This window comes from Perca fluviatilis, chromosome 8, assembly GCF_010015445.1.
Source record: "Perca fluviatilis chromosome 8, GENO_Pfluv_1.0, whole genome shotgun sequence".
Classification (NCBI taxonomy): Eukaryota; Metazoa; Chordata; class Actinopteri; order Perciformes; family Percidae; genus Perca; species Perca fluviatilis.
In genome coordinates, this window is record NC_053119.1 from 31,439,827 (window position 1) to 31,463,294 (window position 23,468).

The 23,468-nt window shown below is 40.2% G+C and overlaps 1 protein-coding gene and 1 long non-coding RNA gene across 3 annotated transcripts in view; both read left to right on the forward strand.

The window, feature by feature from the left end:
• Positions 1–23,468, forward strand: part of LOC120563984 (synaptotagmin-9-like) — a 309,829-nt gene that overhangs the window by 249,761 nt on the left and 36,600 nt on the right. The gene's annotated exons all lie outside the window — the stretch shown is intronic.
• Positions 9,680–14,696, forward strand: LOC120563988. Its single transcript, XR_005640043.1, has 4 exons — positions 9,680–9,730; positions 10,835–10,910; positions 12,476–12,535; positions 14,616–14,696. It is a non-coding gene; the product is annotated as an uncharacterized LOC120563988 (long non-coding RNA).

Sequence of the window (23,468 nt, forward strand, 5' to 3'; positions counted from 1 at the left end):
GGGAGGGGGCGGCGAATAACCAAGCGCCAAGCGTCCTTTCCCCGTCGGTTGGAGATGGAAAAAAAAAAACACAGTTTACGTTTTGTCCTCTTTTCAGACCCCGTTTCAGATTTTCCCATGTGTGTATGGGGCGGAATGTTGAGAGTTAGAGTGGGAGTCAGAGTGTGGAGCTGTAGTACGATTCTGGGAAATGTTTCCAAACAAATTGTTCTCCCTCCTCACAGTTTTCACTCTTCATACATCATACTTTTTCAAAATGTAGGAAATCTTGTGGCCGTCGCAGACATGTAACTATGGAATCCACCGGACGTTTACTTTGCGCTCTACACACTCCAACTGCCGATAGAAACGAGTGGAGTTGCAGTACAATCGCTAAAATTTTTTCCAAACAAATTGCTCTCTCCGTACGAATTTCACTCTACATACATCATACTTGGGCAAAATGTAGGAAATCTTGTCCCGGTCGCGGTCCTTGCGACTATGGAATCCACCGGACTAAACTTTTGTTATTTTGAAACCAACTGCCCGATAGAAACTTAAAAAAAATGGAGCTGCAGTGTATTTCAAACCGGGTGAAGATTTTCCACCATGTGTGTGTATGGGGACAGAATATTCAGAGCTAGAGGGGTGAAGCTGCATTATGATTTTCTGATAGTTTTCCAAACAAATTGCTGTCTCCCCTACAGTTTTCACTCTTCATTCATCATAGTTGGTCAAAATGTAGGAAATTTTGTACGGTTCGCAGAACATGTAATTATGGAATCCACCATCAGTACACGTTTTGCTGTAGACCACACCAACTGCCGACAGAAACTGAAAAAGTATCTGAAGGATGCAGATGATTCCCTGTTTGTTACCTGCTCTGTGTCCCATATATTTCATACCACAAACATAAAAACCACATCAATGCATTCGCCAGACTTTTATGTCTCTGGTCAACATAATAATAAAAACATAGTTTACCGATTTACATGTGAAAATATATGTTGTCTCTATGCTTCGCTAAAGTACTGTTTTTTAAGGAGGTCTGGTTGTTTACGCACATATTTCATAGCTGTTTCTGGTAAACAGAAAAGTCTTAAATAGGTTTTGAATGGTATATCTCTAAAAGGTTAAGACACTTAACACTTCACCCGTTAAAACAACACTGTATGAATTTAAAATTTAAGCAAAGAACTGGGGTATCATAATTTTTATATATTGTATTGGTAAAGGGCTCGCATGCTACCTCCACCAGACTCCATGTAAATAAACAATCATTTTAGCATCGTAACCCACCAGACCCCATGTAAATAATCCGTACTTTTAAGCCTCCTGAACCCACCAGACTCCATGTAAGTAATCAGTACTTTAAGCATCCTGAACCCACCAGACTACATGTAAATAGTCAGTACTTTAAGCATCCTGAACCCACCAGACTCCATGTAATTAATCAGTAGTTTAAGCATCCTAAACCCACCAGACTCCATGTAAATAATCAAGTACTTTAAGCATCCTAAATTCATCAGACTGTATTGTATTCTCTCTCTCTTGTCTCTCTCTCTCTGTGACAGTGTGACATATGTATCTACTTATCTAGTGTTATTGGATGTGCACCGTGAAGTAGGCACACTGTAAAAATTTCTTCCGAATTTTCTAGTTGTGAGAATGCTGTTCTACAGCATTCCACTCAATGTTATTCCTTTCTCATTTTTTTTTTTTATTCCGTCGTTTTTGGCTCAAGCGTTAACTTCTGCATACTTTTAGCTATTAAAACCATTCAACTTTTCAAATGTTCAGCTCTTTCAGCTAATGATTGGACTTCTTCAAATTTTTTCTACTATTTATACTTTTTAAAATATTAAGCTTTTTAACACTTTTTAACATTGGAGTGAATGAGAGCCTGCTTCAAATCCTTAAAATCTTCTTCCGCTCCCAAAATTTTCAGCTCCTTCATACTTTCACCTACAGACGCCAAACAAACTTTAAAATGTTCACAAAAATTCAGCTATCCGGCTATTACTTTTCAGTTTGATATCTTTTACAGTTTTTGTTGAAAAGGGTTTTAAGTTTAGTGATCTTTTCAGGATTTTTCTGCATTTCTAATGAGTCTGTGTGGGGGATGTCAGGATAACGATCATTTGACTGATAGCAGTTATTGTTTTGCCAGTCTGAGCCTTTATTTGAGAGCTCGCTCTCAGGGTCTCTGAACTGCAGTTTGGCCCACTGACGTTTTCAAGCAGGTGTTGCAACGTTAACTGATTAGTCTTCAAAGGATGTTTACAAACATTAACTGGCCATTGGTTACCATGACAGCACTTTCACAGACACACACAGATACTACAGGCAGTAATATGAACATTAGTCTATACAGATACTACAGGCAGTAATATGAACAGTAGTCTATAGCTCTGGCCTTTCACTTCTGTCTGTCTTCTCTCCCCTCTCTATCTCTCTCTCGTTTCTCTTTCCTCTCTCTCCCTCTCTTTCTTTTCCCTCTACCTCTCCCTGTCCCTCTCTTTCTCTCTCTCCTTCTCTCTCCATCCCTCCTTCTCCCTCCTGTCTCTCTCTCTCTCTTTCCATCTCTCTCTCTCTCTATCTTCCCTCTTCCCTCTCTCCCTCTCTATCCCTCTCTCTCTCTCTTTCCTTCTCTCTCTTTATCTCTCCTCTCCTTTCATCTCTCTCTCTCCCTCTCTTTTTTTTTTTTTTTTTTTTTTTTTTTTTTCTCTCTCTCCTCTCTCCCCCTCCTCTCTCTCTTCCCTCTCTCTTCCTCTCTTCCTTTCCCTCTCCTCTCTCTTCTCTTCCTCTCTCTTTTTTTCCTCCCTCTCTCCCCCCTCTCTCTTTCCTTCTCTTTCTCTCTTTGTGTCTCCATCTTTTTCTCTTCTATGCCTTATCACGAATCAAACTATTTTTTTTTCAACATCCTTGTCATGATTGCATTTCCATTTTTTCGTTTTTCAATGCAAAGGGGATTTTCCAGCCCCCCTTCTTTTCCAGGCAATATATTTCACATCTCAGCGATTGATCTTTTCATTCTATGCAGTGTGTATGGCAAGTAACTTAGTTGTTGTATTCGTTAGCTGACAGAGACAGGTAGTTGCTGTCAGCTAGCTGTAAAGTTCTATACTGTAAATGTAGTTTAAGACTTTTCAGTTCTGGTTTCTTTTGCCAGGCTTTGCCCTCTCTGTCATACACGAGCAAGGCAGTAATCATGGTGTTTCACAGGACTGCTCCTCAAATCCAAGTACCTCCTAACGGCAGCTGCCACCTGCCAGCTAGTTGCTTAAACACCAATTACGCACCGATCCATTTACTCTCCATTACCTGAACTAACTTTGACCAGTGTTCTGGTGCTGCAGTATAACTGACAATAGCAAAGGCTTTAACAGCCTTGCGCATCTCAATAATGCCTTTGTTTTCCCTAAAAGCATTGACTTTGCTGGCCACTGCATCACATTCAGTTAGACGCTGTAATGTGTCAAAAGAGATGTGGTGGTAACGGGTGAAGGTATCAGATGGTGACCGAATTCTAGCGATGTAACACTGAGTAAAACTTGCTGTAGATTCAATGAAGATTAGATAATGAATTCAATGGCAGGACAGTTGTTATGTTGTGGATATCACAGCTAAGGGGATTGTTTAGCCTGATACGAAGCGTCATCCATTATGGCAATATGACAGTTATAGGCATATTCCAAATAAAATGAAAAAAAAATAAAAATAATATTCACAATAGAATAGGCCCGCCTGCGCTGACTGCCTGCATATACCAAGGCAGTTGCTATGGAGTGCAGCACAGGAAATGCTAGTCTTACTAGCAGCTAGCACAGACAAACACATTTCTTTTGCTTAACACTAAAGAAAGTAACACTATAACACAAAGTATACGATTGAGGCAGCGGTAGAGCAGAAACTCGTGTTCTGTGATGTTAAATGACTACTTTTGAATGAATGCTTTTGTCAAAACGGCTTCAGTTCCCCATCGTAAAGGGCTGTCTGACAGCAAGGTAAAACCATGAAAATATTGTAAATATAGCGGGGATACTTGTGTATGGGCAGTTTCCCTCCATGGCACCTGCTATCTGTGTTTTAGTCCAAAACAAAAAATAACTTCTGGCTTTTGTATATAAAGTAATGAATAATTACTATGATTTAAAGCTTTAGATGATAAAATAAAAAAGTGCAGATTATATCTTACAGTACTAAAGAACATGCGTATTTGCTGCCCAGAACCGGGCCTGAATGGGACACCACTCAGTTCAAAATTCCTATATGTAAACTCTGGGCAAAACTATCTACCCTAAAATTAAGGATATTAAAAGTATATACAAATATTTTTCTTTTGGATTCAATTATAATTTGAGTAAACAACTCAACAATACCATGCTATACAAGGATATCATGCCCACACTAAATCAAAGAGGTGAGGGAGGAATACACCTTTCTTGACTTTTTTGGTCCCCACCTGTCACGGGGATTCAGCTGTTGACCATTAGAACACACTTTTCCTGACTTTTTCGGTCCCCACCTCGACCTCGCCCATTCCCCACCCACACGAGAGCTGCTGACAGTGAGGTGGTAGCGGCATGTGCAGGTGCAGTAGAAGCAAGCAGGAGCACAAGCTGGCAGCAGCACGACTGAAGGTGCTCCTACAGACACTAATGGACGAGGAACACATGGAAGCGAATGCTAGGTAAGTAACCTTACACTAAACTGTTTTAGTAATTATTAATTAAGCATGTTTTTAGTCTTAGGTTTGCAGCTAATTTTTATATTAGCATGGTTTGCCAATGCTAACAATGGCTAAGTTGTCACCAGCTAGCTAGCTAGTGTTACAATATTGTTAGCCAACTCTAACATTAGCTACACTTTTGAGTTGGTATTTCAGCATTTTATTCGGTTATGGACTGCTGGTCTCCACTTCTGTATAGTTATACTATTACTAACATTATGAAGTTAGCTAATATTCATGTGTGAGGGAGCATGAGGGGGGCTAAGGAGTGAAAATGAGGATGTTTAATGAGCATTTCTCACCTGCTACAGTCATCAGTAACGTTAATGTTAGCTACCATAACTACCAATGTTCAGTATCTTTCTAGAAAAAGTTCTTAATTCAAGGCTAAACAGGTTATACACCTAAAGGTGTAACAAACGGCAGCTGAGTTGCTGTTAAACAATGGGCTAATTATTTTCTAATCTTAAAGAAAATCATGGGTTGTTTTACTCTTCTCATTCATATCAGTTGGTTTTGCTAGCACAATTTTACTTTAATTCTGTTAAACAATGGTGTCAGAGCAGCCATACAGTGCAGTGAGACAGACCAACACATTCTTTTTTTACACAACAACGTGTTCTCATTTTTAACTCTGGACAGATGCACAGAGCGTAGCTTTTCCTCACAGTGCAAAAAGTGTCTGAATGTAACAGTCAAATGTGAAGTGGTGGAAACTGACTTATTAGACTTCTACAGGCTGCTTTGTGTAAAGTTCAGCTGTTATTTGAAATCTGAGGAGGCATTTCTACAAATATCTCTGCTTTCATTCTGCCACACCTGAAGTGCTGTCTTTTGTTCTGCACATGGTCACATTTAACCTGGTTAATTATCAGTAAACAGACTGATAAGAGCCCATAAACTTCATTCAAAGCGATTGTATCATCTCTATAACCATCTTTTTAAGTAAGGGAGATTTTTTTGTCTCTGTATAGGTTTAAAGTGATGGTTCAGATAATTCACCCTAGGGTCCTTTGCACCATGACCCGACCAAAGCACTCCCACAGAGTTTTTTTCACCTGGGTCTAACATTGGGAGAGTTAGGCGTAGAGTGCGTTATCAGCTGAATAGCTTGCGCCGGGGCAATGGATCCCGAAAGTGTCTCTGTACATTACCCACTAATAATGCCCGAAATGCTGTTACTACTTGCTCTTACTGCCCGGTAGTAGCAGCAGCAGCAGAGAGCAGAAGCCAGCAGGCAGGTGTTATTTACATACACTTCTGGTGTACTTACAAACTTTACAATCCATCGTTTTATGAGTGCATAACCTATTTGTACTACTGTAGACGTTTGGTATCATTTCGGGCATTATTAGTGGGGTAATGTTAAGAGACACTTCGGATCCATTAGCCCCTGCGCTAAGCTATTCAGCTGATAAGGCTACTCTATGCTAACTCTCCCAATGTTCGACCCAGGTGAAAAAAGCTTCTGGAGGAGTATTTGGCTCGAGGTCATGGTGCAAAGGACCCTAGGGTGAAATTACTCAGAACCATCACTTTAAGCATGGACTTGATTTTCTTATCGCCACAAGCTCCAAACATAACCTTGTTATTTGTTACTCAATGAAACTTAACTGTAGAGCAGCTACTAGGCACCCTTCAAATTACAGATATTTAAAAAAATTATGAAAAGAACGATGGGATACATACAGATGTTACATCAACTGTTTGTGTTTAACCACTTGCAGGCAGAGTGCAGGATACACCAGGCTGAAGACACGCTTACAACGCCTAAGGGAGCATCATAATACATCTTTATCGGGAACATGGAATCCGTAAAACACCAAAGCAAGGTAATAATAAGGTGGAATTTTAAATGTGATACAATAATTTAATATTCATACAAACATTCAAATTAACCTGTCTTTTCAATGGGGCCTCTTATAGTTTATGTTTTAGTTTTTAATAAAGAAAACTGTGTAGGAGGGTAGTGCCCTGGCTCTTAAGCTCTTTGTGAAATCAGGTGAACAGTGCAATACTCTGAAAGTCACCCACATCGGTGGGAAACATCTCCTCTCTCCGTTGACTTGGTATTGTGTGAAGTTTTCCTCTTTATTCTGTCTGCTAGCAAAAAAAAAATTTCTAAAGTGCTTGTTTGTTGTGTTTATTCACTACCAACAAAAAAAACCCAGAGCTTATTTCTTTAAGAAAACAGAAACGTGACTTTTCTGTAAGCTTTTTTGTGGCTGTTTTCATCAAAAAAAAGGAGGGGGCCAGACCTTAATTTTTTAAGGAGAATGGAGAGACACAACATACGATATGTCAGACGTTACGTTTAGTTAAACGTACAATATGTAACTTTATACCGCTAGGGGTCTCTCAACCAAAACAATGGACGGTGAAACTGGAATTATGGGAGTTTTTAGTGTTAAACACCTTCGCTGCCGGTTAGAATCTTTTATATATGTCAATGGTTAGAATGATTCAGTTCACGGACAAGTTTACCCGTTCAAGTTTATTCACGTTACGTTTAGTAACGTTTATTCATGTTATTGTAATAAAATAGCTGCAGTTTCCCCAACATAATTACGTTTTTCTTGATTAGATTTTTATTTGTAGCTGACCAGTTAGCTAGTGAGCCAGCAAGCTAACAGTAGCCAGCAGCTAAAACACAAAATATTTCACATATCAATGTCACCTTTTGGATGGTTTCAACACCAGGGCGGACGGGGTTTGTTGTAACGCTAGCTAGCTACTAAACGAGGCTGAGAGACGGGTGTGGGTGGGGATTGTCGGGGGAATCTCTGCGACAGCGAGCCAGGACGTTCGATGCCGGTTGTGCAGCATCATAACATCTCCCAGCTGCCCCGAATTATCTCCCCTTCACTTTTCAGTAATCTTAACTTTTCGTTTTGGTGCTTAACCCACCTTTTGTCAGGTTAATTTAGCTAACCGTAAAGACAGCTAAACGCGAAGGGGGGAGAAATTCGGCAGGGAGGAGATTTTCCACATACATACACGGGGCGCTTCACGGAGATGTAGCTTGCTTACCACTATGGATGGCAGCTGTTGTGACTCGGTGCTGGGTCTGATATAGTCCGTTTCGTTTAATTAAACTGCCGTTAGCGTCGTAAGCACCAGGCACTGGAGATACGTTCTGGCCGGGGGGTTGCTGTAATGGAAGTAGCTGGCTGATAGCTGACTGGGGGCTAACGGTAACTAGCTAGCTTTATGTCCCGGGGCTGTTGTCAGCTGTCATCCCGACTGAGTCTCTCTGCGCCGGGAGAGTGAGGCAGACAGACCGGGGTGTGCTAGCTGGATAAATTAGCATTAGATTAATCGTCTATCTACAGCTAACGTTAACATTACTAGTGAAGTTATTCGTGGGTTAGCTCAGTCCTGTTAGCTGTGGTCGAAACAGTCATACTAAAAATAACTGTATTAGTGTGTTGAACGATGTTGTAACCTCATAATGTTACCCACAAAGCTTTAGCATCAACGTTAGCACATTGTAGTAATGTCAAGCTGGTATCGATTTTGAACTTTCAAAATAGATAAGATCTCTGTTGTATTACTGTGATAAAAAGTGGGATGTAATTAATCACAAAATGATGCTGTATGGCAAAAAAAAGCAGTATTACGGTTACAAGCATTTTTTTTTCTGCGACATTGTATGATTTACAATTACTTCTGAACGTATCATCTTGGTGCCAGTGTTCTGACGGAAGTTAGAGTAACCACACAGTGAAATGTTATACGACGCCACTGACGGGCGACTAAAGGAAACGTGCCGTGTCTGAAAATAAAATAACCGATTTCTCTGGGTTTGACATTTGGTGGAAACATTTGGGATAGTGTAAGAACACAACTCATAAAAATATATAACATAGGTATGGTCATTTTTAGACATTTTAAAGCAGAAATGTTACATATTGTACCTTTAACATTTAATTACCAGGTCAAATATCCAAATCTTAGTTTTAGGCTAACTATATGTCTATAGGTTAAGCTAAAACATGTAACATCAGACATGTCTTTAGATTAGTGTCAGAATCCTACAGTTTCTCCATTCTCTCTGCTGATTCCTCACATCTGTATCCACTTTTCTCTTCATAAAGCTCAGTTTTTTGGGATCAGCAGCTTATAAAAACTTAAGTTCTGGGTTCTTTACCCTGTTCGTAGTGAATATCAGCACTTTTAGACATTTCTGTTGTTAGTTAGCAGATGAAATAAAGAGGAGAAACCCTCACACAATATCTGGTGGGGGCAGGACTTAAATCACGCCTTTCTCTATGAGCGCACTCTCCTCCATGCTGCCAGTGCCCTAGAGTTCCTCAGTTTGTCCACTGACAAAAAGTCAGCCAGATGCTGGCAGTAGTACAGGCGCTGGCGGCATGGAGGGAGGTCAATGCCAAACTCATGGTGTGATCGCAACCGTAGCGTGATGAAGCGGGAGATAGACAACTTTTTAAAACATACGCACTATGAAGAATAGAAAACAACTGCCGAGATTATGGGAAAACGTTTTATTTATCTGATTCACTGCTCATTTTATTTCTATAGTTTGTAGCTGACTTTACTAGCTGGCTTCTCTATTGGCTGTTGCAAAGGTGACATCCCTTACGTTATAAAACCAGCCTCTGGAGACTCAACCAGCTGAGTTGGAGCGCCATTGGCTTACTTGAGTCGAAGTTAAGACAGGCCTGTTCAGACCCTGCAACTTTTACTTTTCACGTTCTAAAATTTCATCTAATTGCGAATCTTTGGTCTGAACTGGGCTTAATAGTTTACTTCAACCTGGCTTTAATGACTATGATTTATATATCTTTTTTTCCTAAATTCTAGATACTTTGCTCCCTTAACCTGAAAAACTGTAAGGGAAGCATACAGAAACACTGTGATATAGTGATTATTTTGCCAGTGCTTTATATTGTTTTTACCCCCCCACAGGAAGTAAGCGCCTAGATTCTGAGAGTTCACATGATGAGGTTGGTGATGACCCAGATGTACCACCCCTGAGGAGAACTAACAGGCGTATCTGTAAGTTTGCATGATTAAAACAAGCTGGACACCTAACTTATACAAAAGAAATAAACAGACAGGATAATTCTTGGGAGATGGTCGGCAGGTTGGCAGTGAATCCTGAGCGTAAGGTCCCATATGACTAGACTATGCTGAAACAGCAGTTACTTTACCTAAGTAAATACATTGTGTAGTTCCTTTTTAGCAATAGTTTTTTTTTAGATGCTATTGTTTCTAAAAAGCATAATTTGTCACATCATATGTAAAGAAGAATTCCATTTTACAATGTGCATCTCAGATCACATATTCACGGACTGTGACCACTACTACTGTCATTACTAAACATTGTGCCAAAATATGACAATAACGTCACCCGTCAGTTGGCATATTTGCTAGCTAATCACCGTTTAAGTAAAAAACTGCACATAGATAGAACCTTAGGATAACTTTGCATGAAACACACGTTACACACAGTTTAGCAACAAGCTACTGTAGCTGTCATATGAGGGGACCCGCATTAGTGCGGTTTTCATGGTAAATCAGCCAGTTAAGTGAGTGATGAACATATACTTCCTGATTAAACTAAATCAGCTAAGCTTTAGTTCATTAGTTCATACAAAAAATTTAAAAAGGATATTAAAATACTGTGGAAAAAGCTATAATTTATCCACAGCGCTCATATTTAGTGATTGGCAAGTATGGAATCCAGTTTACTACTTAAATACAATTGTAACAGTGACCACACACAACACTAGAACACAATTTGATAGCTGCGCCAACAAAAAACTTGTTCAAAGAACCAGAAACCAATAAAATCAGGAAGGTGCTTCTATCATTTCATTGCTTCAAGAATTGTTGCTTCATGCAGCAGCTCTGCCAAGCAATACAAAGATGCCAGAAAACTGAAGTAGAGCCCTGTTGACTGGCTTCACCTACAGCAATGTGATGTTTTTTTGACAGTCTAGTTTGCATACTCAGATTAGGTGACCATTGGTTAATTGTTGTACAGTGATTGATAATTTTGGTGGAGTATTTGCAAAATGTTTTTTTCCCCCATATCTGGTTTTCCACAGTGGCAACCTACATATTTTTCATTTCAAAAACTAATTATTCTTCTGATAGGAACCTCAATATCCAACAGAGGACAGAGAACAGCGGACCTCCGATGAGCCTGGCAGTGTTGAACCTGCAGCCACAGGTAACCCACAGACTGAGGCCATGACACCTGATAGTAGGGCTGCACAATTAATCAAATTTAATCACGATCACGATTTTGGCTTCCATGATCAAATTTGCATGATCGAGCGATATTTAAAATGCGTCATTCTGTTCATAGAACGCTCCTTATCAAAGTTTTTGCAAAGTCAATCCAGCGCTCCTTAAACCACTGTCTGATACGTGCCTCCATGAGCCAATCAGAGTTGTTCCCTGCACCACACAGCTTAGTTTTTAGATGTAGACAGTCACAGAGGACAGAGAGTAACATGAGGAAAATTACACAACAGGTAGCAGTCGGTCATCATAAGCCGGTCACGATGTTTACCAGTTTACCAGTAAACGCAACATTGTGTCCCGTCTAATTTGTTTTTCATACAACAGCAGTGACCATAGTGCTATTTTGTGTCTTTTAGCTCATAGCTTTAGCAGCAGACTGTTTGACGTCCCGCTGTTGGAATCCTCTATAGTGAAATACAGTCACACTACACCGTTTAGCTGTCAGAATTTCAGCCGTGTTTAATCCAGTTACTACTGTGGCTAACAGTAGGCTAACGTTACCTGCTGTGTAACGTGTTATTAGTGTTTACTAGCGTGACATGCAGCAATGTTTATGTTGCCTCTAACGTGGGTTTCGGAGCATCAGAGCGCAACACAGACATGTAAGTAGCAGTGTAATGAGCCACCGAAATCCACGTTGCTATTTCGTCAGGTAGATACCTTACGGCAAACGTGCATGTATGGAAAGTGGTCAGACAACAGCTGAAATGGCATACTGCTTCACAGTATCCTTCAATAAAGGAGGAATGTAGCACAATATGGATGTATTATAATTAGCCTATGTGACAATAAATTAGTTTTGGTTAAAGTTAACAAATAATCATGATAATTAATCGTGATCTCAATATTGATCAAAATAATCATTTTGGCCATAATTGTGCAGCCCTACCTTATACCTATCGCCTTGTTTGGTCTTTACCTTTTTCACACAGAACTACTAAACAGTAGGAGTTGGAAGTGAAAAGCCCAGTTGGGAGCGTTAGAGCACTTCGCAGGTGCAGCATTTCTTCCTGCCGAGACTTCTTTCTTTGGTCTAATTGCTATAATACAAAATATCCTGAAGTTAGAATGTTGCCACAACGTAGAGAGCCCATCAGCGGTTAACATGTCTGATTTCCCCCTGAGAGACTGGGCTTAACTCCTTGTCTGACCATTCCATCTGTAACACTAGATGTGCCTACTGTAGCTGCAAATGTGCAAGTCATATTGGATAAAATTATCCATAAAATAAAAATGAAAGCTGTGGCCCATAAACAGGTATTTCACACAGTAAATGCAGGGGAATATGGACCTAACAATTTTTAATAATTTAGGCCCTGTTTTAAAAAATATGCATGACGTTAGTTTTTATGATTGTTATTCTCAAAAATGATAAACCATCAGTCTATATAATAAATACACAGATAACTGACAAAGCAGCCAATAAGTAAATTGTTGCCAGTTAACTGTCAATTTTTGTATTGATATACTCATCCATTATTTTGGCAGGACCCTCAACGTCAAAAAGAAGAAAGGAAACTGAGCCTGACAGTTGGGATCTTAAAACAGGTATTCAACACACTAAGGGCCCTATTTTAACGATCTGAAACGCAAGTATGAAACGCAAAACGCAAGTAGCTTTGTGGGCGGATCTCGGGCGCTGTTGCTATTATACCGGCGGGATAAATGAGTCTTGCGCCCGACGCAAATCTAAAATGGGTTTTTCTGAAGTAGCTAGGTGTGGTTTGGGCGTTAACGTGCAATAAACCAATCAGAGGTCATCTCACATTCCCTTTAAGAGCAGGCCTGCTTCTTCCGTGGCCGGATTGCTATTATTAAGCGGTGGATTTGCCTGGCGCCGCCGCCAGCGGAGCTGTCCGGGATGTGGCAAAGTAATAAATGCCCGTCTCACTGGATGGTGATGTTGCTGCGCGCCTCCGGGCGCATCTCCTCAAGTCTGGAGAGGATTGCTGCAGCCATGGAGCGTGGGCCTTCAAAAACGCACCACCTGCACCTGTTGTGCCCCTTCCTCCTCCCCCAACTCCATCTCCGTCCACCAGCTCCACCAGGAGCACATCGCGCATTACTCCCGGACCAGATCCCGCCGTAGTTCAACATCACGTCTCTTTAACTCCTCTAATATTTCCTCATTTATGTCATCAACACATCCCTGATTCATGGTAATGTTGTGTAAATCACAACAAGCCACGAAGAATGCTGCGACTTTTTGAGGACTGTACTGTAAAGTGCCTCCTGATCTATCCAAACACCCGAAGCGCATTTTCAGCAATATTTTCCTTTGTAATTATGTATGGTTTGCAAAAATGGGAACTGCTGCATCCGTTTAGATGAGAGAAGTGTATGCGCTTTGTGCACACGCTACATTATGGCCAAGCATGCGCCCCTAAAATAGCATCTGAATAACGCGCTACTGACTTTAGACTAGCGCCACTGACTTTAGACTAGTACCACTGACTTTAGACCAGGTTTTTCCTGGTCAGTGGCGGAATTGTTTTCTGAAACTGCAAAATAGCATCATATAACATTTGCGCCGGAACACGCCTCCTCTTTTCGCTGAACCGCACCCTGGAGCGCAAACACATTCCCTAATTTACCGACGTGCGTCTGTGGAGGGAAAAGTCCACTGTGCGTCGGGTGCAAAATAGGAATGATACATGCGTCGGTGTACAAAGGCAATTGCGCTGGGTGCAAGATAGGGCCCTATAGCTTTGTTGCAAATTAGAACTTGCTTACCTGGTTAAATAAACGTTAAATTAATAAATGCACTTCTTGCTGTTTTAAGAGCTCTTCCCTCAGCCCCTCCCTCCATACAGTAACCTATATGAGAACTAGTCGTTCATTTCAATCATCGCCATATTGATCGTGATCCTGATGCTGTTGTTTAGCTGCAATTTTAATGAGAATGACAGTCCTGTTTCCTTTGTAAGCCCTTGATGACAAACTGTTTTTCAAGGCTCTAGCTAGCTACATAAACATGACCTGAAGTTAAGTTTTTTTTATGAAGAAAAATGAGCAAATCATTTCAGAGATTGAGAGAAAATGGTGCTAATAGTTTAGCCTTCTGCTAATTATACCCACAGGCTTGTGAGCCTTCAGTTTCTAAGAATAAGTAGAATAAGTATTTCTCTAAGTAGTATAAATACTCCTTGGGCAAGTCGAGACTGAGTAGCTTATTTTAAAAATGACACCGCAGTAGTATTGTCTGTTTTCTTGACAGTAACTGTAGGTACTGGGCAGAGTACGTTACCTGATGCAATAAGCATGGTATCTGCCACTGAGCGATAACACCTCTGCTCACAACAGGTGATAACCTGGTTACTAAGTGATAAGTAAATATAGTCAGTGCTTGTGTTATTTGTTTTCTGTTGTCAGCCACTAAGTAGTAGCTTAACGTTTCACACATTAGTCAATAAAACTGATGCTATGAAACAATTAGGTTACCAGGCTGTTTTTATTTTTTACAGGCTTTGACTTGGTGCAGAATATTTGCTTTTAGGATATTGCTCAATTAAAATTATACATTTGATCAAAATAATAATTTTATTGTCACTGTTATTGAATAACATTTTACATCGCCAGACTATGACCCTAATATTCTCTTTTTCTGTTTTTTTATCCGTTTCTTTAGAAACCTCAAAGAAGAGGAGTTGGTCATTGGCAGAGGTCCACGCAGTGGAAAAGACACTAAAATGTGGTAAAGTACCAGGGAAGTCGGAGTGTGTTGCCTGTATTAAGGCTTCACCAGAAGCACTTACAAAATAGATTTATTTCTGTTTCCTTTCATAGCAGTAGAGGCTACAATGATTTTAGCAGTGACTTGTCTGTCAAAGATCCATTAGTCATAATTGGCTGAACTGCATCTGATGTGTAGCTCGACTTCACGGTGGTACTAACAATATGCTCATGCTACAATAAAGTGTTCTAAATACTTAACTTGCAAAATGACAATTTCTATATCATGTTACTTATTAAGTGTTGCGTAGAATTAGTGAAGAAAACTTCTTTTCTTGCATGCCTGAATTATAAATGGCAGTATAATCTGAGCATGGCGTCAGGGTTATGTGCTCGCAAGCAAATTATATTATTTCACACGCACAGATATAAGTCTTCACGCAGCAATTAAAAAATAAAGTTGTACAGGTGATTGTGAGCAAGAAACAAGACATACGGAGAGGTGAAGAAGCTTTGGCATGTATAAAACAAAGCAGGATAGCAAGGATACGGAGCAGAAAACACACGCGTGAGAGTGTCTGCTTTGGGAGCACTGGAGGGAAATACACGCTCTCACTAGTTACTAGCCTATGTTTTCAAAGTGGATTTCTGCTGTGCTAATGAAACTGAGTTTTGACAACTTTTGCGCAGAAACTAAGGGAAGCACTGGCCCTCTTGGTTAGTCACTTTCAAAGCCCTCTAACCCACACATGGAGCTCCTTAGTCTACCCATTGATTGACAGCTATTGTTACGGAAATCACAGAGTTGGTTTACAGGCAGAATAACTGTTTTTCTGTCTTTATTAATGATAACTGACCTTTTAGAGCATGTTTTTCCCTTCAGTGCATGTAAAGCAGACATACTTACGCGTGTGGTGACTGCTCTGTGTGCTTGCTGCCTTGTTTTATACACACAGGAGCCAATCTTTGCTTCTCCCCATTTTGTTTCATACTAATAGCTGCCTTTACAACTCTCGATTGGTGAATTAGTGCGTGAAGACTAATATTCGCGCCTGTGAAATATTATTTATCAAAGATAAATGTATAATCAAAATAGTTACAACAAATGCAAAGAGCGTCGCATGTATCAACATGCAAGAACAAGTGCAAAGTCTTGCAGTAAATTCTTCTTGCACTTTCACACTGAATGGCAGAGATACGATTTTTAACATGTTCTTTTTGTAAGTGCTTCTGGTGAAGCCTTAATACAGGCAACACACTCCGACTTCCCTGGTACTTCACCAGATTTTGTGCATTCTAAAGTTGTGCTTCTTGTAAAGTTAAATTAGAGGCAGAATAAGGCTTGTAGGATGTAACTAGATTAATGAAAAAATAAATAAATGCAAAGGCTGTTTGAAGGTTTTGTGAAAATATGAGCTTAACTTGTCTCCCTTTTTCACAGTAAGTCTATAGGGTTTTTTCCCACCAGATGCATTTTGGAAGAAAACATACTGGTATTTAAATCATCAAACTCAGTAAAAAGCAGCTTTGTAAAGCAGGTCTGGTGTTTGTCATTAGAGATCAATTGACAAACCAGTATTTAACTTTAAAATTATTTTATTTGCTATGTATTCAATCATACTAAGTAAAAGAGCAGTAATAACGAAGCATAAAAGTGAAATCAGCTTGTTAAAGGTTTGGATATTGAAAGAATCTTCCCTAGTGTGTTGTTTCAATCTAACAAAATGCTTGTCATGAATTGTGCAGTGCCCAAAAGTGGTGTTGATTGTAGTCCAATAGACATAACATGACTGGTCCCCAGGAAGGACAAAATTTCAGGTTTAGTCCCCAGGGGGGGAACAAATTCAGGTTTTAAATTTTTTTGAGAGTGTTTGATGTTTAAAGTGATTTTTGTGTTCACAAAAAATTATCATGATTTTAGCAGTTAAAATCATGTCTATACACTCCTTAGAAAGGGGGGATCCCATCAGGCTGCTGCCTGTCACTGGGTCCCACGAGGTAATAAAAACGGGTATGTGTGTGTGAGAGAGAATGTGTGTGAGTGTGTATGTGTGTGTGTGTGTGAGAGAGAATGTGTGTGAGTGTGTGTGTGAGAGAGAATGTGTGTGAGTGTGTATGTGTATGTGTGTGTGTGTGTGTGAGAGAGAGAATGTGTGTGTGTGTGTATGGGTGTGTGTGTGTGGGTGTGTGAGTGTGTGTGTGTGTGTTAGAGGAGGGAGATGTATGTTTGACAGGATGTCATGTGTGTGTGTGTATGTGTGCGTCCCTCCCTCTTTCACTCCCTCTCTCTCTCTCTCCCTCTCCCTCCCTCTTTCCCTCCCTCTCCCTCCCTCCCTCCCTCTTTCTCCTTCTCTCTCCCTCCCTCTCTCTCCTTCTCTCTCCCTCTCTATCCCTCCCTCTCTCTCCCTCCTTCCCTTCCTCCCTTCCTCTCTCCCTTCCTCCCTCTCTCTCTCCCTCCCTTCCTCCCTCCCTCTCCCTCCCTTCCTTCCAGAAGTCTCCATGATAGGATATGTCTGTGTCAGAAGTTGTTGCTATGGTGATTTCCACAGTGCAGGGGTAGAGAGGGGGAGACAGTGTCTTCCATGGGTACAACATATACATACAATGATAATTAATACTCTTAAGTTTGTTCTGTAAGTCAAAAACCGTGGGTCCAAACGGCAAAATATTATGATCACCAGAGAGATAAAAGTCTGGCGAACGCATTGATGTGGTTTTTATGTTTGTGGTATGAAATATATGGGACACAGAGCAGGTAACAAACAGGGAACCATCTGCATCCTTCAGATACTTTTTTCGGCAGTTGGTATCAAGAGAGCCAAAAGTGTACGTCTGTTGGATTCCGTAGTTACATGTCTGCGACCGGCACAAAATTTCCTACATTTTGACCAACTATGATGTATAGAGAGTGAAAACTGTAGGGGAGACAGCAATTTGTTTGGAAACTTTCAAAGAATCATAATGCAGCTTCACCCTCTAGCTCTCAGCATTCTCTCCCCATACAAACACAATGGAAAATCTCAACCGGTCTGAAGAAGTACTGCAGCTTCATTTTTGTAACAGTTTCTAACGGCAGTTGGTTTCAAAATAACAAAAAGTAAAGGTCCGGTGGATTCCATAGTCACATGTCTGCGACCGGGACAAGATTTCCTACATTTTGACCAACTATGATGTATGTAAAGTGAAAATTGTACGGGAGAGAGCAGTTTGTTTGGAAAGAAATTTCAGCAAATCGTACTGCAACTCCACTGTTTCTATCGGCAGTTGGAGTGTCTAAAGCAAAAAGTGTACGTCCGTTGGATTCCATAGTCACATGTCTGCGACCGCCACAAAATTACCTACATTTTGACCAAGTATGATGTATGAAGAGTGAAAACTGTAGGAGGGAGAGCCATTTGTTTGGAATAATTTCTGAGAATCGTACTTCAGCTCCACACTGACTCCCACTCTAACTCTCAACATTCTGGCCCCATACACACACATTGGAAAATCTGAAATGGTCTGAAAAGAGGACAAAACTTAAACTGTGATTTCGCAGAAACCATGCTCGATATCCAAATGCCCATTCAGCCCAATAAACGCCAAAATCTTGTCTTTGGTTTAAACTTTTAATTTTTTTTCAACATTAAAGTATGGCGATACAGCATAGTCCCAAACAGGGCTTGTTTTGAGCGATTGTTGAGCGATTTCCCGATGATTTCCCATTCAAGTCTATGGGACAATTTTTCGCGTTTTTTTGCCGATTTCGTGAAAACCGTGCGGCAAATCTCTTAGAAAAGTCATAGCACACCATTACCGAGCGTTACCCACGTGATGATGTCATGTGTGTGCGTGTGTTGGCAACGCTTCGTGAGCCGGGACAAAAATGTGGCGGAAGATGAAGAATAATAATAACTAGAAAATGCATTTCCTGCGGAAAATGCGTGGGAATGGTGAACAGCTGAACTGCTAAAGCTAACTGGTTGAATAGCTGAAATCTGTAAGAAGAAGTTGAAATAGTGAGAATAGTTGAAAAAGTGGAAATCGTTAAAAAGTTCAAAGTTGACGCTAAATTGTTGGCTTTAAAAGCTGAAAATGACAAAATATGTTGAACATTGTGAAGTCTTTAGCTGAAGCTGAAGAATAGTTGAAAAAGTGGAAATTGGTTCAATAAGTTAAAGGAAGTAAGAGAGGGAGGGAGGATGGAGAGAGGAAAGAGAGAGAGAAAAAGAGAGACAGGGAGAGAGGGAGGAAAAAAGGGGAAAAAGGGATGAGAGAGAAGAGAGAGAAAAAAAAAGAGAGAGAGAGAAAAAAAAAGAGAGAGAGAGACAGAGAGAGATGGAGGGAGAAGGAGGGATGGAGAGAGAAGGAGACAGAGAAAGAGAGGGACAGGGAGAGAGAGAGAAAGAGGAAAGAGAGGAGGGAAAGAGGGAGAGGGGAGAGGGGGGGGGGATGGGAGAGAGAGAGAGAGGGGATGAGAGGGCGGACAAAGAGAGAGAAAGAGAAGGAGAGAGAAAGGAAAGAGAGAGGGATAGAGAGAGAAAGAGAGAGAGAGAGAGAAAAGGAGAGAGAGAGGCAAATGGAAAGAAAGAGACAGAGAGGGGAAAAGAGTGTTAGTGAGAGAGAGAAAGAAGGAAGAGACAGGGGGAGAGAGAGGAGGGAGAAGGAGGGATGGAGAGTGAAAGAAAAGAGGGAGAGAGAGGATAGAGAGAGAAAGAGAGAAAGAAAAAAAAAGGGCAGATGGAAAGAGAGAGGGGAGGGAGGGAGAGAGAGGGAGGAGGGATGGAGAGAAAAAAAAAGAGAGAAACAGGAGAGAGAGAGAGAGAGAAACAAAGAGATAGAGAGGGGAGAGAAGACAGACCAGAACAAGAGAATAGAAGAGAGAAGACAGACTAAAGTTCATATTCCTGCCCGTAGTCTCTGGGTGGGTGTCTGTTGTCATGGTAACGACTGGCCAGTGAATGTTTGTAAACATGTCCTTTGAAGTGTAATCAAGTTAACGAGCAAGCACACCATGCTGAAACTCTCAGCTGGGGGAAACTGAAGCTATTGAGAGACACTGAGAGCAAGCTCTAAACAAAGGGTTCAAACTGGCGAAATGATTATCGGTCAAATGACGTGATCCTGAGCACCACAAGGCCTTTGTGAACGTATCCCATTAAAATTTATAAGGATAAACGTAAAATGTGGTCATATCAGCGATTTCAAAATTGGTTTGTTTAGTGTTTCGCTGGGAAATATCTAGTAGTTTGATCATTGGATTCAATGGAGAACGATATGGACATCTTGTCATTTGGAAGGTCAACCAGCCAAAAGTAAAAGGCCTATCACAAAACTGAGCAGATTTTCTGGAAACTAGACAAAAATACCACGTTTTGATGATAAATTGTGTATCACAAGTAGAAAATGTTGGCGTGAGAGCAATTTAAGCAGCAGGGACAAAGTTTTTTTTTAAGGCTCTGTGCTGGCTATGATGCCACCCACTCTAAGCAGTGCAATACACACCCTGTTTAATCGATAAAATTTCCGGAAAAGATCACTAAACTTAAACCCTTTTTCACAAAAACTGTAAAAGATATCAAACTGAAAAGATACGTTTGGATAGCTGAATATTTTGTGAACATTTTAAAGTTTGGTGGCTGGCGCGTAGGTGAAAGTATGAAGGAGCTGAATCTTTTGGGAGCCGAAGAAGATTTTAAGGAGTTGAAGGCTCCTCTCATTGACTTTAATTAAAAAAGTGTTAAAAAGCTGAATATTTTAAAAAGTATAAATAGTAGAAAAAAAGTTGAAGAAGTCCCATCATTAGCTGAAAGAGCTGAACATTTGAAAAGTGGAATGGTTTAAATAGGTGAAAGTATACAGAAGTTACGAAAACCAAAAACGGATAACGGAAAAATAATAAAAATAAAAAACTAAGAATAACAGAAAATGCATTTCCGCGGAAAATGCGTTGAATGCTGAATAGCTGAATTGCTAAAGCTAAGTCTGGATGAATAGCTTAATCCGTAGAAGAAGTTGAAGTAGTGAAAATAGTTGAAAAAGCGGAAATCGGTTTAATAAGTATGAATTTCATTAAAAGTTAAAAGTTTATGCTAAACTGAACTGTTTGCTTTAAAGGTTGAATAATGACAAAATATGTAGAACATTGTGAGGTCTAGAGTAGATTTTCTAACTGATAATGACCCTCACATATGCAGAAATATGAAACAAATTAATACTGTAATACTGTTAAAGATGAAAGTTGAAAAGGCGGAAAGAAGAAATATTTTCATTATTATCAGATATATACACTGCATAGAACGAAAAAGCATCAATCTTGCTGGATGTCAAATATATTAGGTAAAAGAAAAAAAAACCTCTAAACAAGAAGAACAGAACAAGAGAAAGAAAAGGAGAGAAAAAGAGAGAGAGAAAAAAGAAAGGAGGAGCAGAAGAGAAGAAAAAAAAAAAAAAGAGAGAAAAAAAAGAAAAAAAAAGAGAGAGGAGATAAAGAGAAAGAAAGAGAGAGAAGAAAGAAAGAGAGGAGAGGAAAAAGAAAGACAGCAACTTTGACTAAAATTGACTAAAAAGGCAGAAAGTTTAAGGACTTTGTATTATTACACCATATCCATTCAGTCGAAAAACGACCAAGCATGACCCTAAAGAGCTGAGAGGTGGATATATTGTCTGAAAAGAAACGGGCTATATACATGGATGAAATCACAAATGACCCTGGAGGGAGGGAGGGAGAGACAGAAGAAGGAAGGGAGAGAGGGAGTGAAGGAGAGGAGGGAGGGAGAGAGACAGACAGAGAAGGAGTGATGGAAGGAGAGAGAGATTGAGAAGGATGGAGGGGGGAGAGACAGAGGGAGGGAGAGACAGATGGAGGGAGACTAAAGGAAGGAAGGAGGGGAACAGAGGAGGGAGGAAGACAGAGAAAAGAAAGAGTGGGAGGAAGGCATAGAGAAAGAGAGGGAGACAGGAGGGAGGGAGATAGACAGATAAGGAGACAGAGACAGACAGACAGACAGACAGACAGACAGAAGTGGAACGCAAATGATATAGCCTGATGATCATAGTTAGTCTAGTTAGTTGACTCCTACAGCAAGCCTGGAGTAATCAGTAGACTGTCTGTGAAAGGGTTGTCATGGTTACTAAGGGCCTGGCCATGTTTATAAACACCTCTTTGATCTGATAACGATCGTATGATCGGGTCTGTGTGTGTGTGTGTCGGTCTGTGTGTATGTGCGGTGTGTGTGTGTGTAGGTGTGTGTGTGTGTGTATCTGTGTGTGTGTGTGTGGGGAGGTGTTTGTGTGTGTGTGTGTGTTTGTGGGTGTGTGTGTGTGTGTTTTTGAGTAGTGTGTGTGTGTGTGTGTGTGTGTGTGTGTGTGCGTTGCATGTGTGTCTGTGTGTTTCTTTGTGTGTGTATGTTTGTGTGTGTGTGTTTATGTGTCTGCTTGTGTGTCTGTGTGTGTATATGTGTGTGTGTGTGTTTGCGTGTGTGCATGTGTGTGAGTTTGCAAAATAAAACATGAATAGCTGAATTGCTAAAGCTAAACTGGATGAATAGCTTAAAACCGTAAAAATAAGTTGAAGTACTGAGAGTAGTTGAAAAGTCAAATAACACCTTGCTAGGGACACACTGATTGATATGCCACAGTGGGATTTGAACCCGGGCCCCCAACACCCTAGCCATGTGCCATAACCACTGCGCCATCTTCAGAACATACAAACAATGTTCCTTCAGTATTTATAAAGCCTCTCTTTGATCATCAATCCCCACACCTGATTAGTGAGAGACAGTGTGGGAGAACCCTTCAAACAAGCCTAAATAAATCCACAACAGTACATGCTATTGAAACAGCGACTTGACCTTTAGAGACACACGGCCTTTGTGAACGTATCGGTATAAAATTTATATGGATAAACCTAAAAATGTGGTCATATCAGCGATTTCAAAAAGTGGTTCGTTCAGTGTTTCGCTGGGAAATATCCACGAGTAGTAACATTGGCGCCAATGGAGAAAGAAATTGACCTCTTGTCATTTGGAAGCTCAACCAGCCAAAAGTAAAAGGCGTATCACAAAACTGAGCAGCTTTTTTTGAAACTAGACAAAAATACCTACGTTTTGATGTATAAATTGTGTATGACAAGTAGATATTGTGGGCGTGAGAGCAGTTTACAGACAAGGAACTAAGATAATTTTTTCGAAGCTTCACCCTCTAGCTATGACATCATCCACTCTAGCTCACGCAATACACACTCTGTTTAATCGATAAAATTTCCTGAAATGATCACTAAACCTAAACACCTTTTTAACAAAACCTGTAAAAGGTATCAAACTGAAAAGATAAGTTTGGATAGCTGAATATCTTGTGAACATTTTAAAGTTTGTTTGGCGTCTGTAGGTGAAAGTATGAAGGAGCTGAAAATTTTGGGAGCGGAAGAAGATTTTAAGGAGTTGAAGGCTGCTCTCATTCACTTCAATGTTAAAAAAAGTGTTAAAAAGCTTAACATTTTAAAAAGTATAAATAGTAGAAAAAAAGTTGAAGAAGTCCCATCATTAGCTGAAATAGCTGAACATTTGAAAAGTTGAATGGTTTAAATAGGTGAAAGTATGCAGAAGTTACAGAGAGCCAAAAAACGTATGGAATAATAAAGCGAAGAATAACTAGAAAATGCATTTCCTGCGGAAAGGGGGGGGGCTTGAATGCTGAATAGCGGAATTGCTAAAGCTAAACTGGTTGAATAGCTTAAATCCGTAAGAAGAAGTTGAAGTAGTGAAAATAGTTAAAAAAGCGGAAATCGTTTTAATAAGTATGAATTTCATTAAAAAGTTCAAAGTTTATG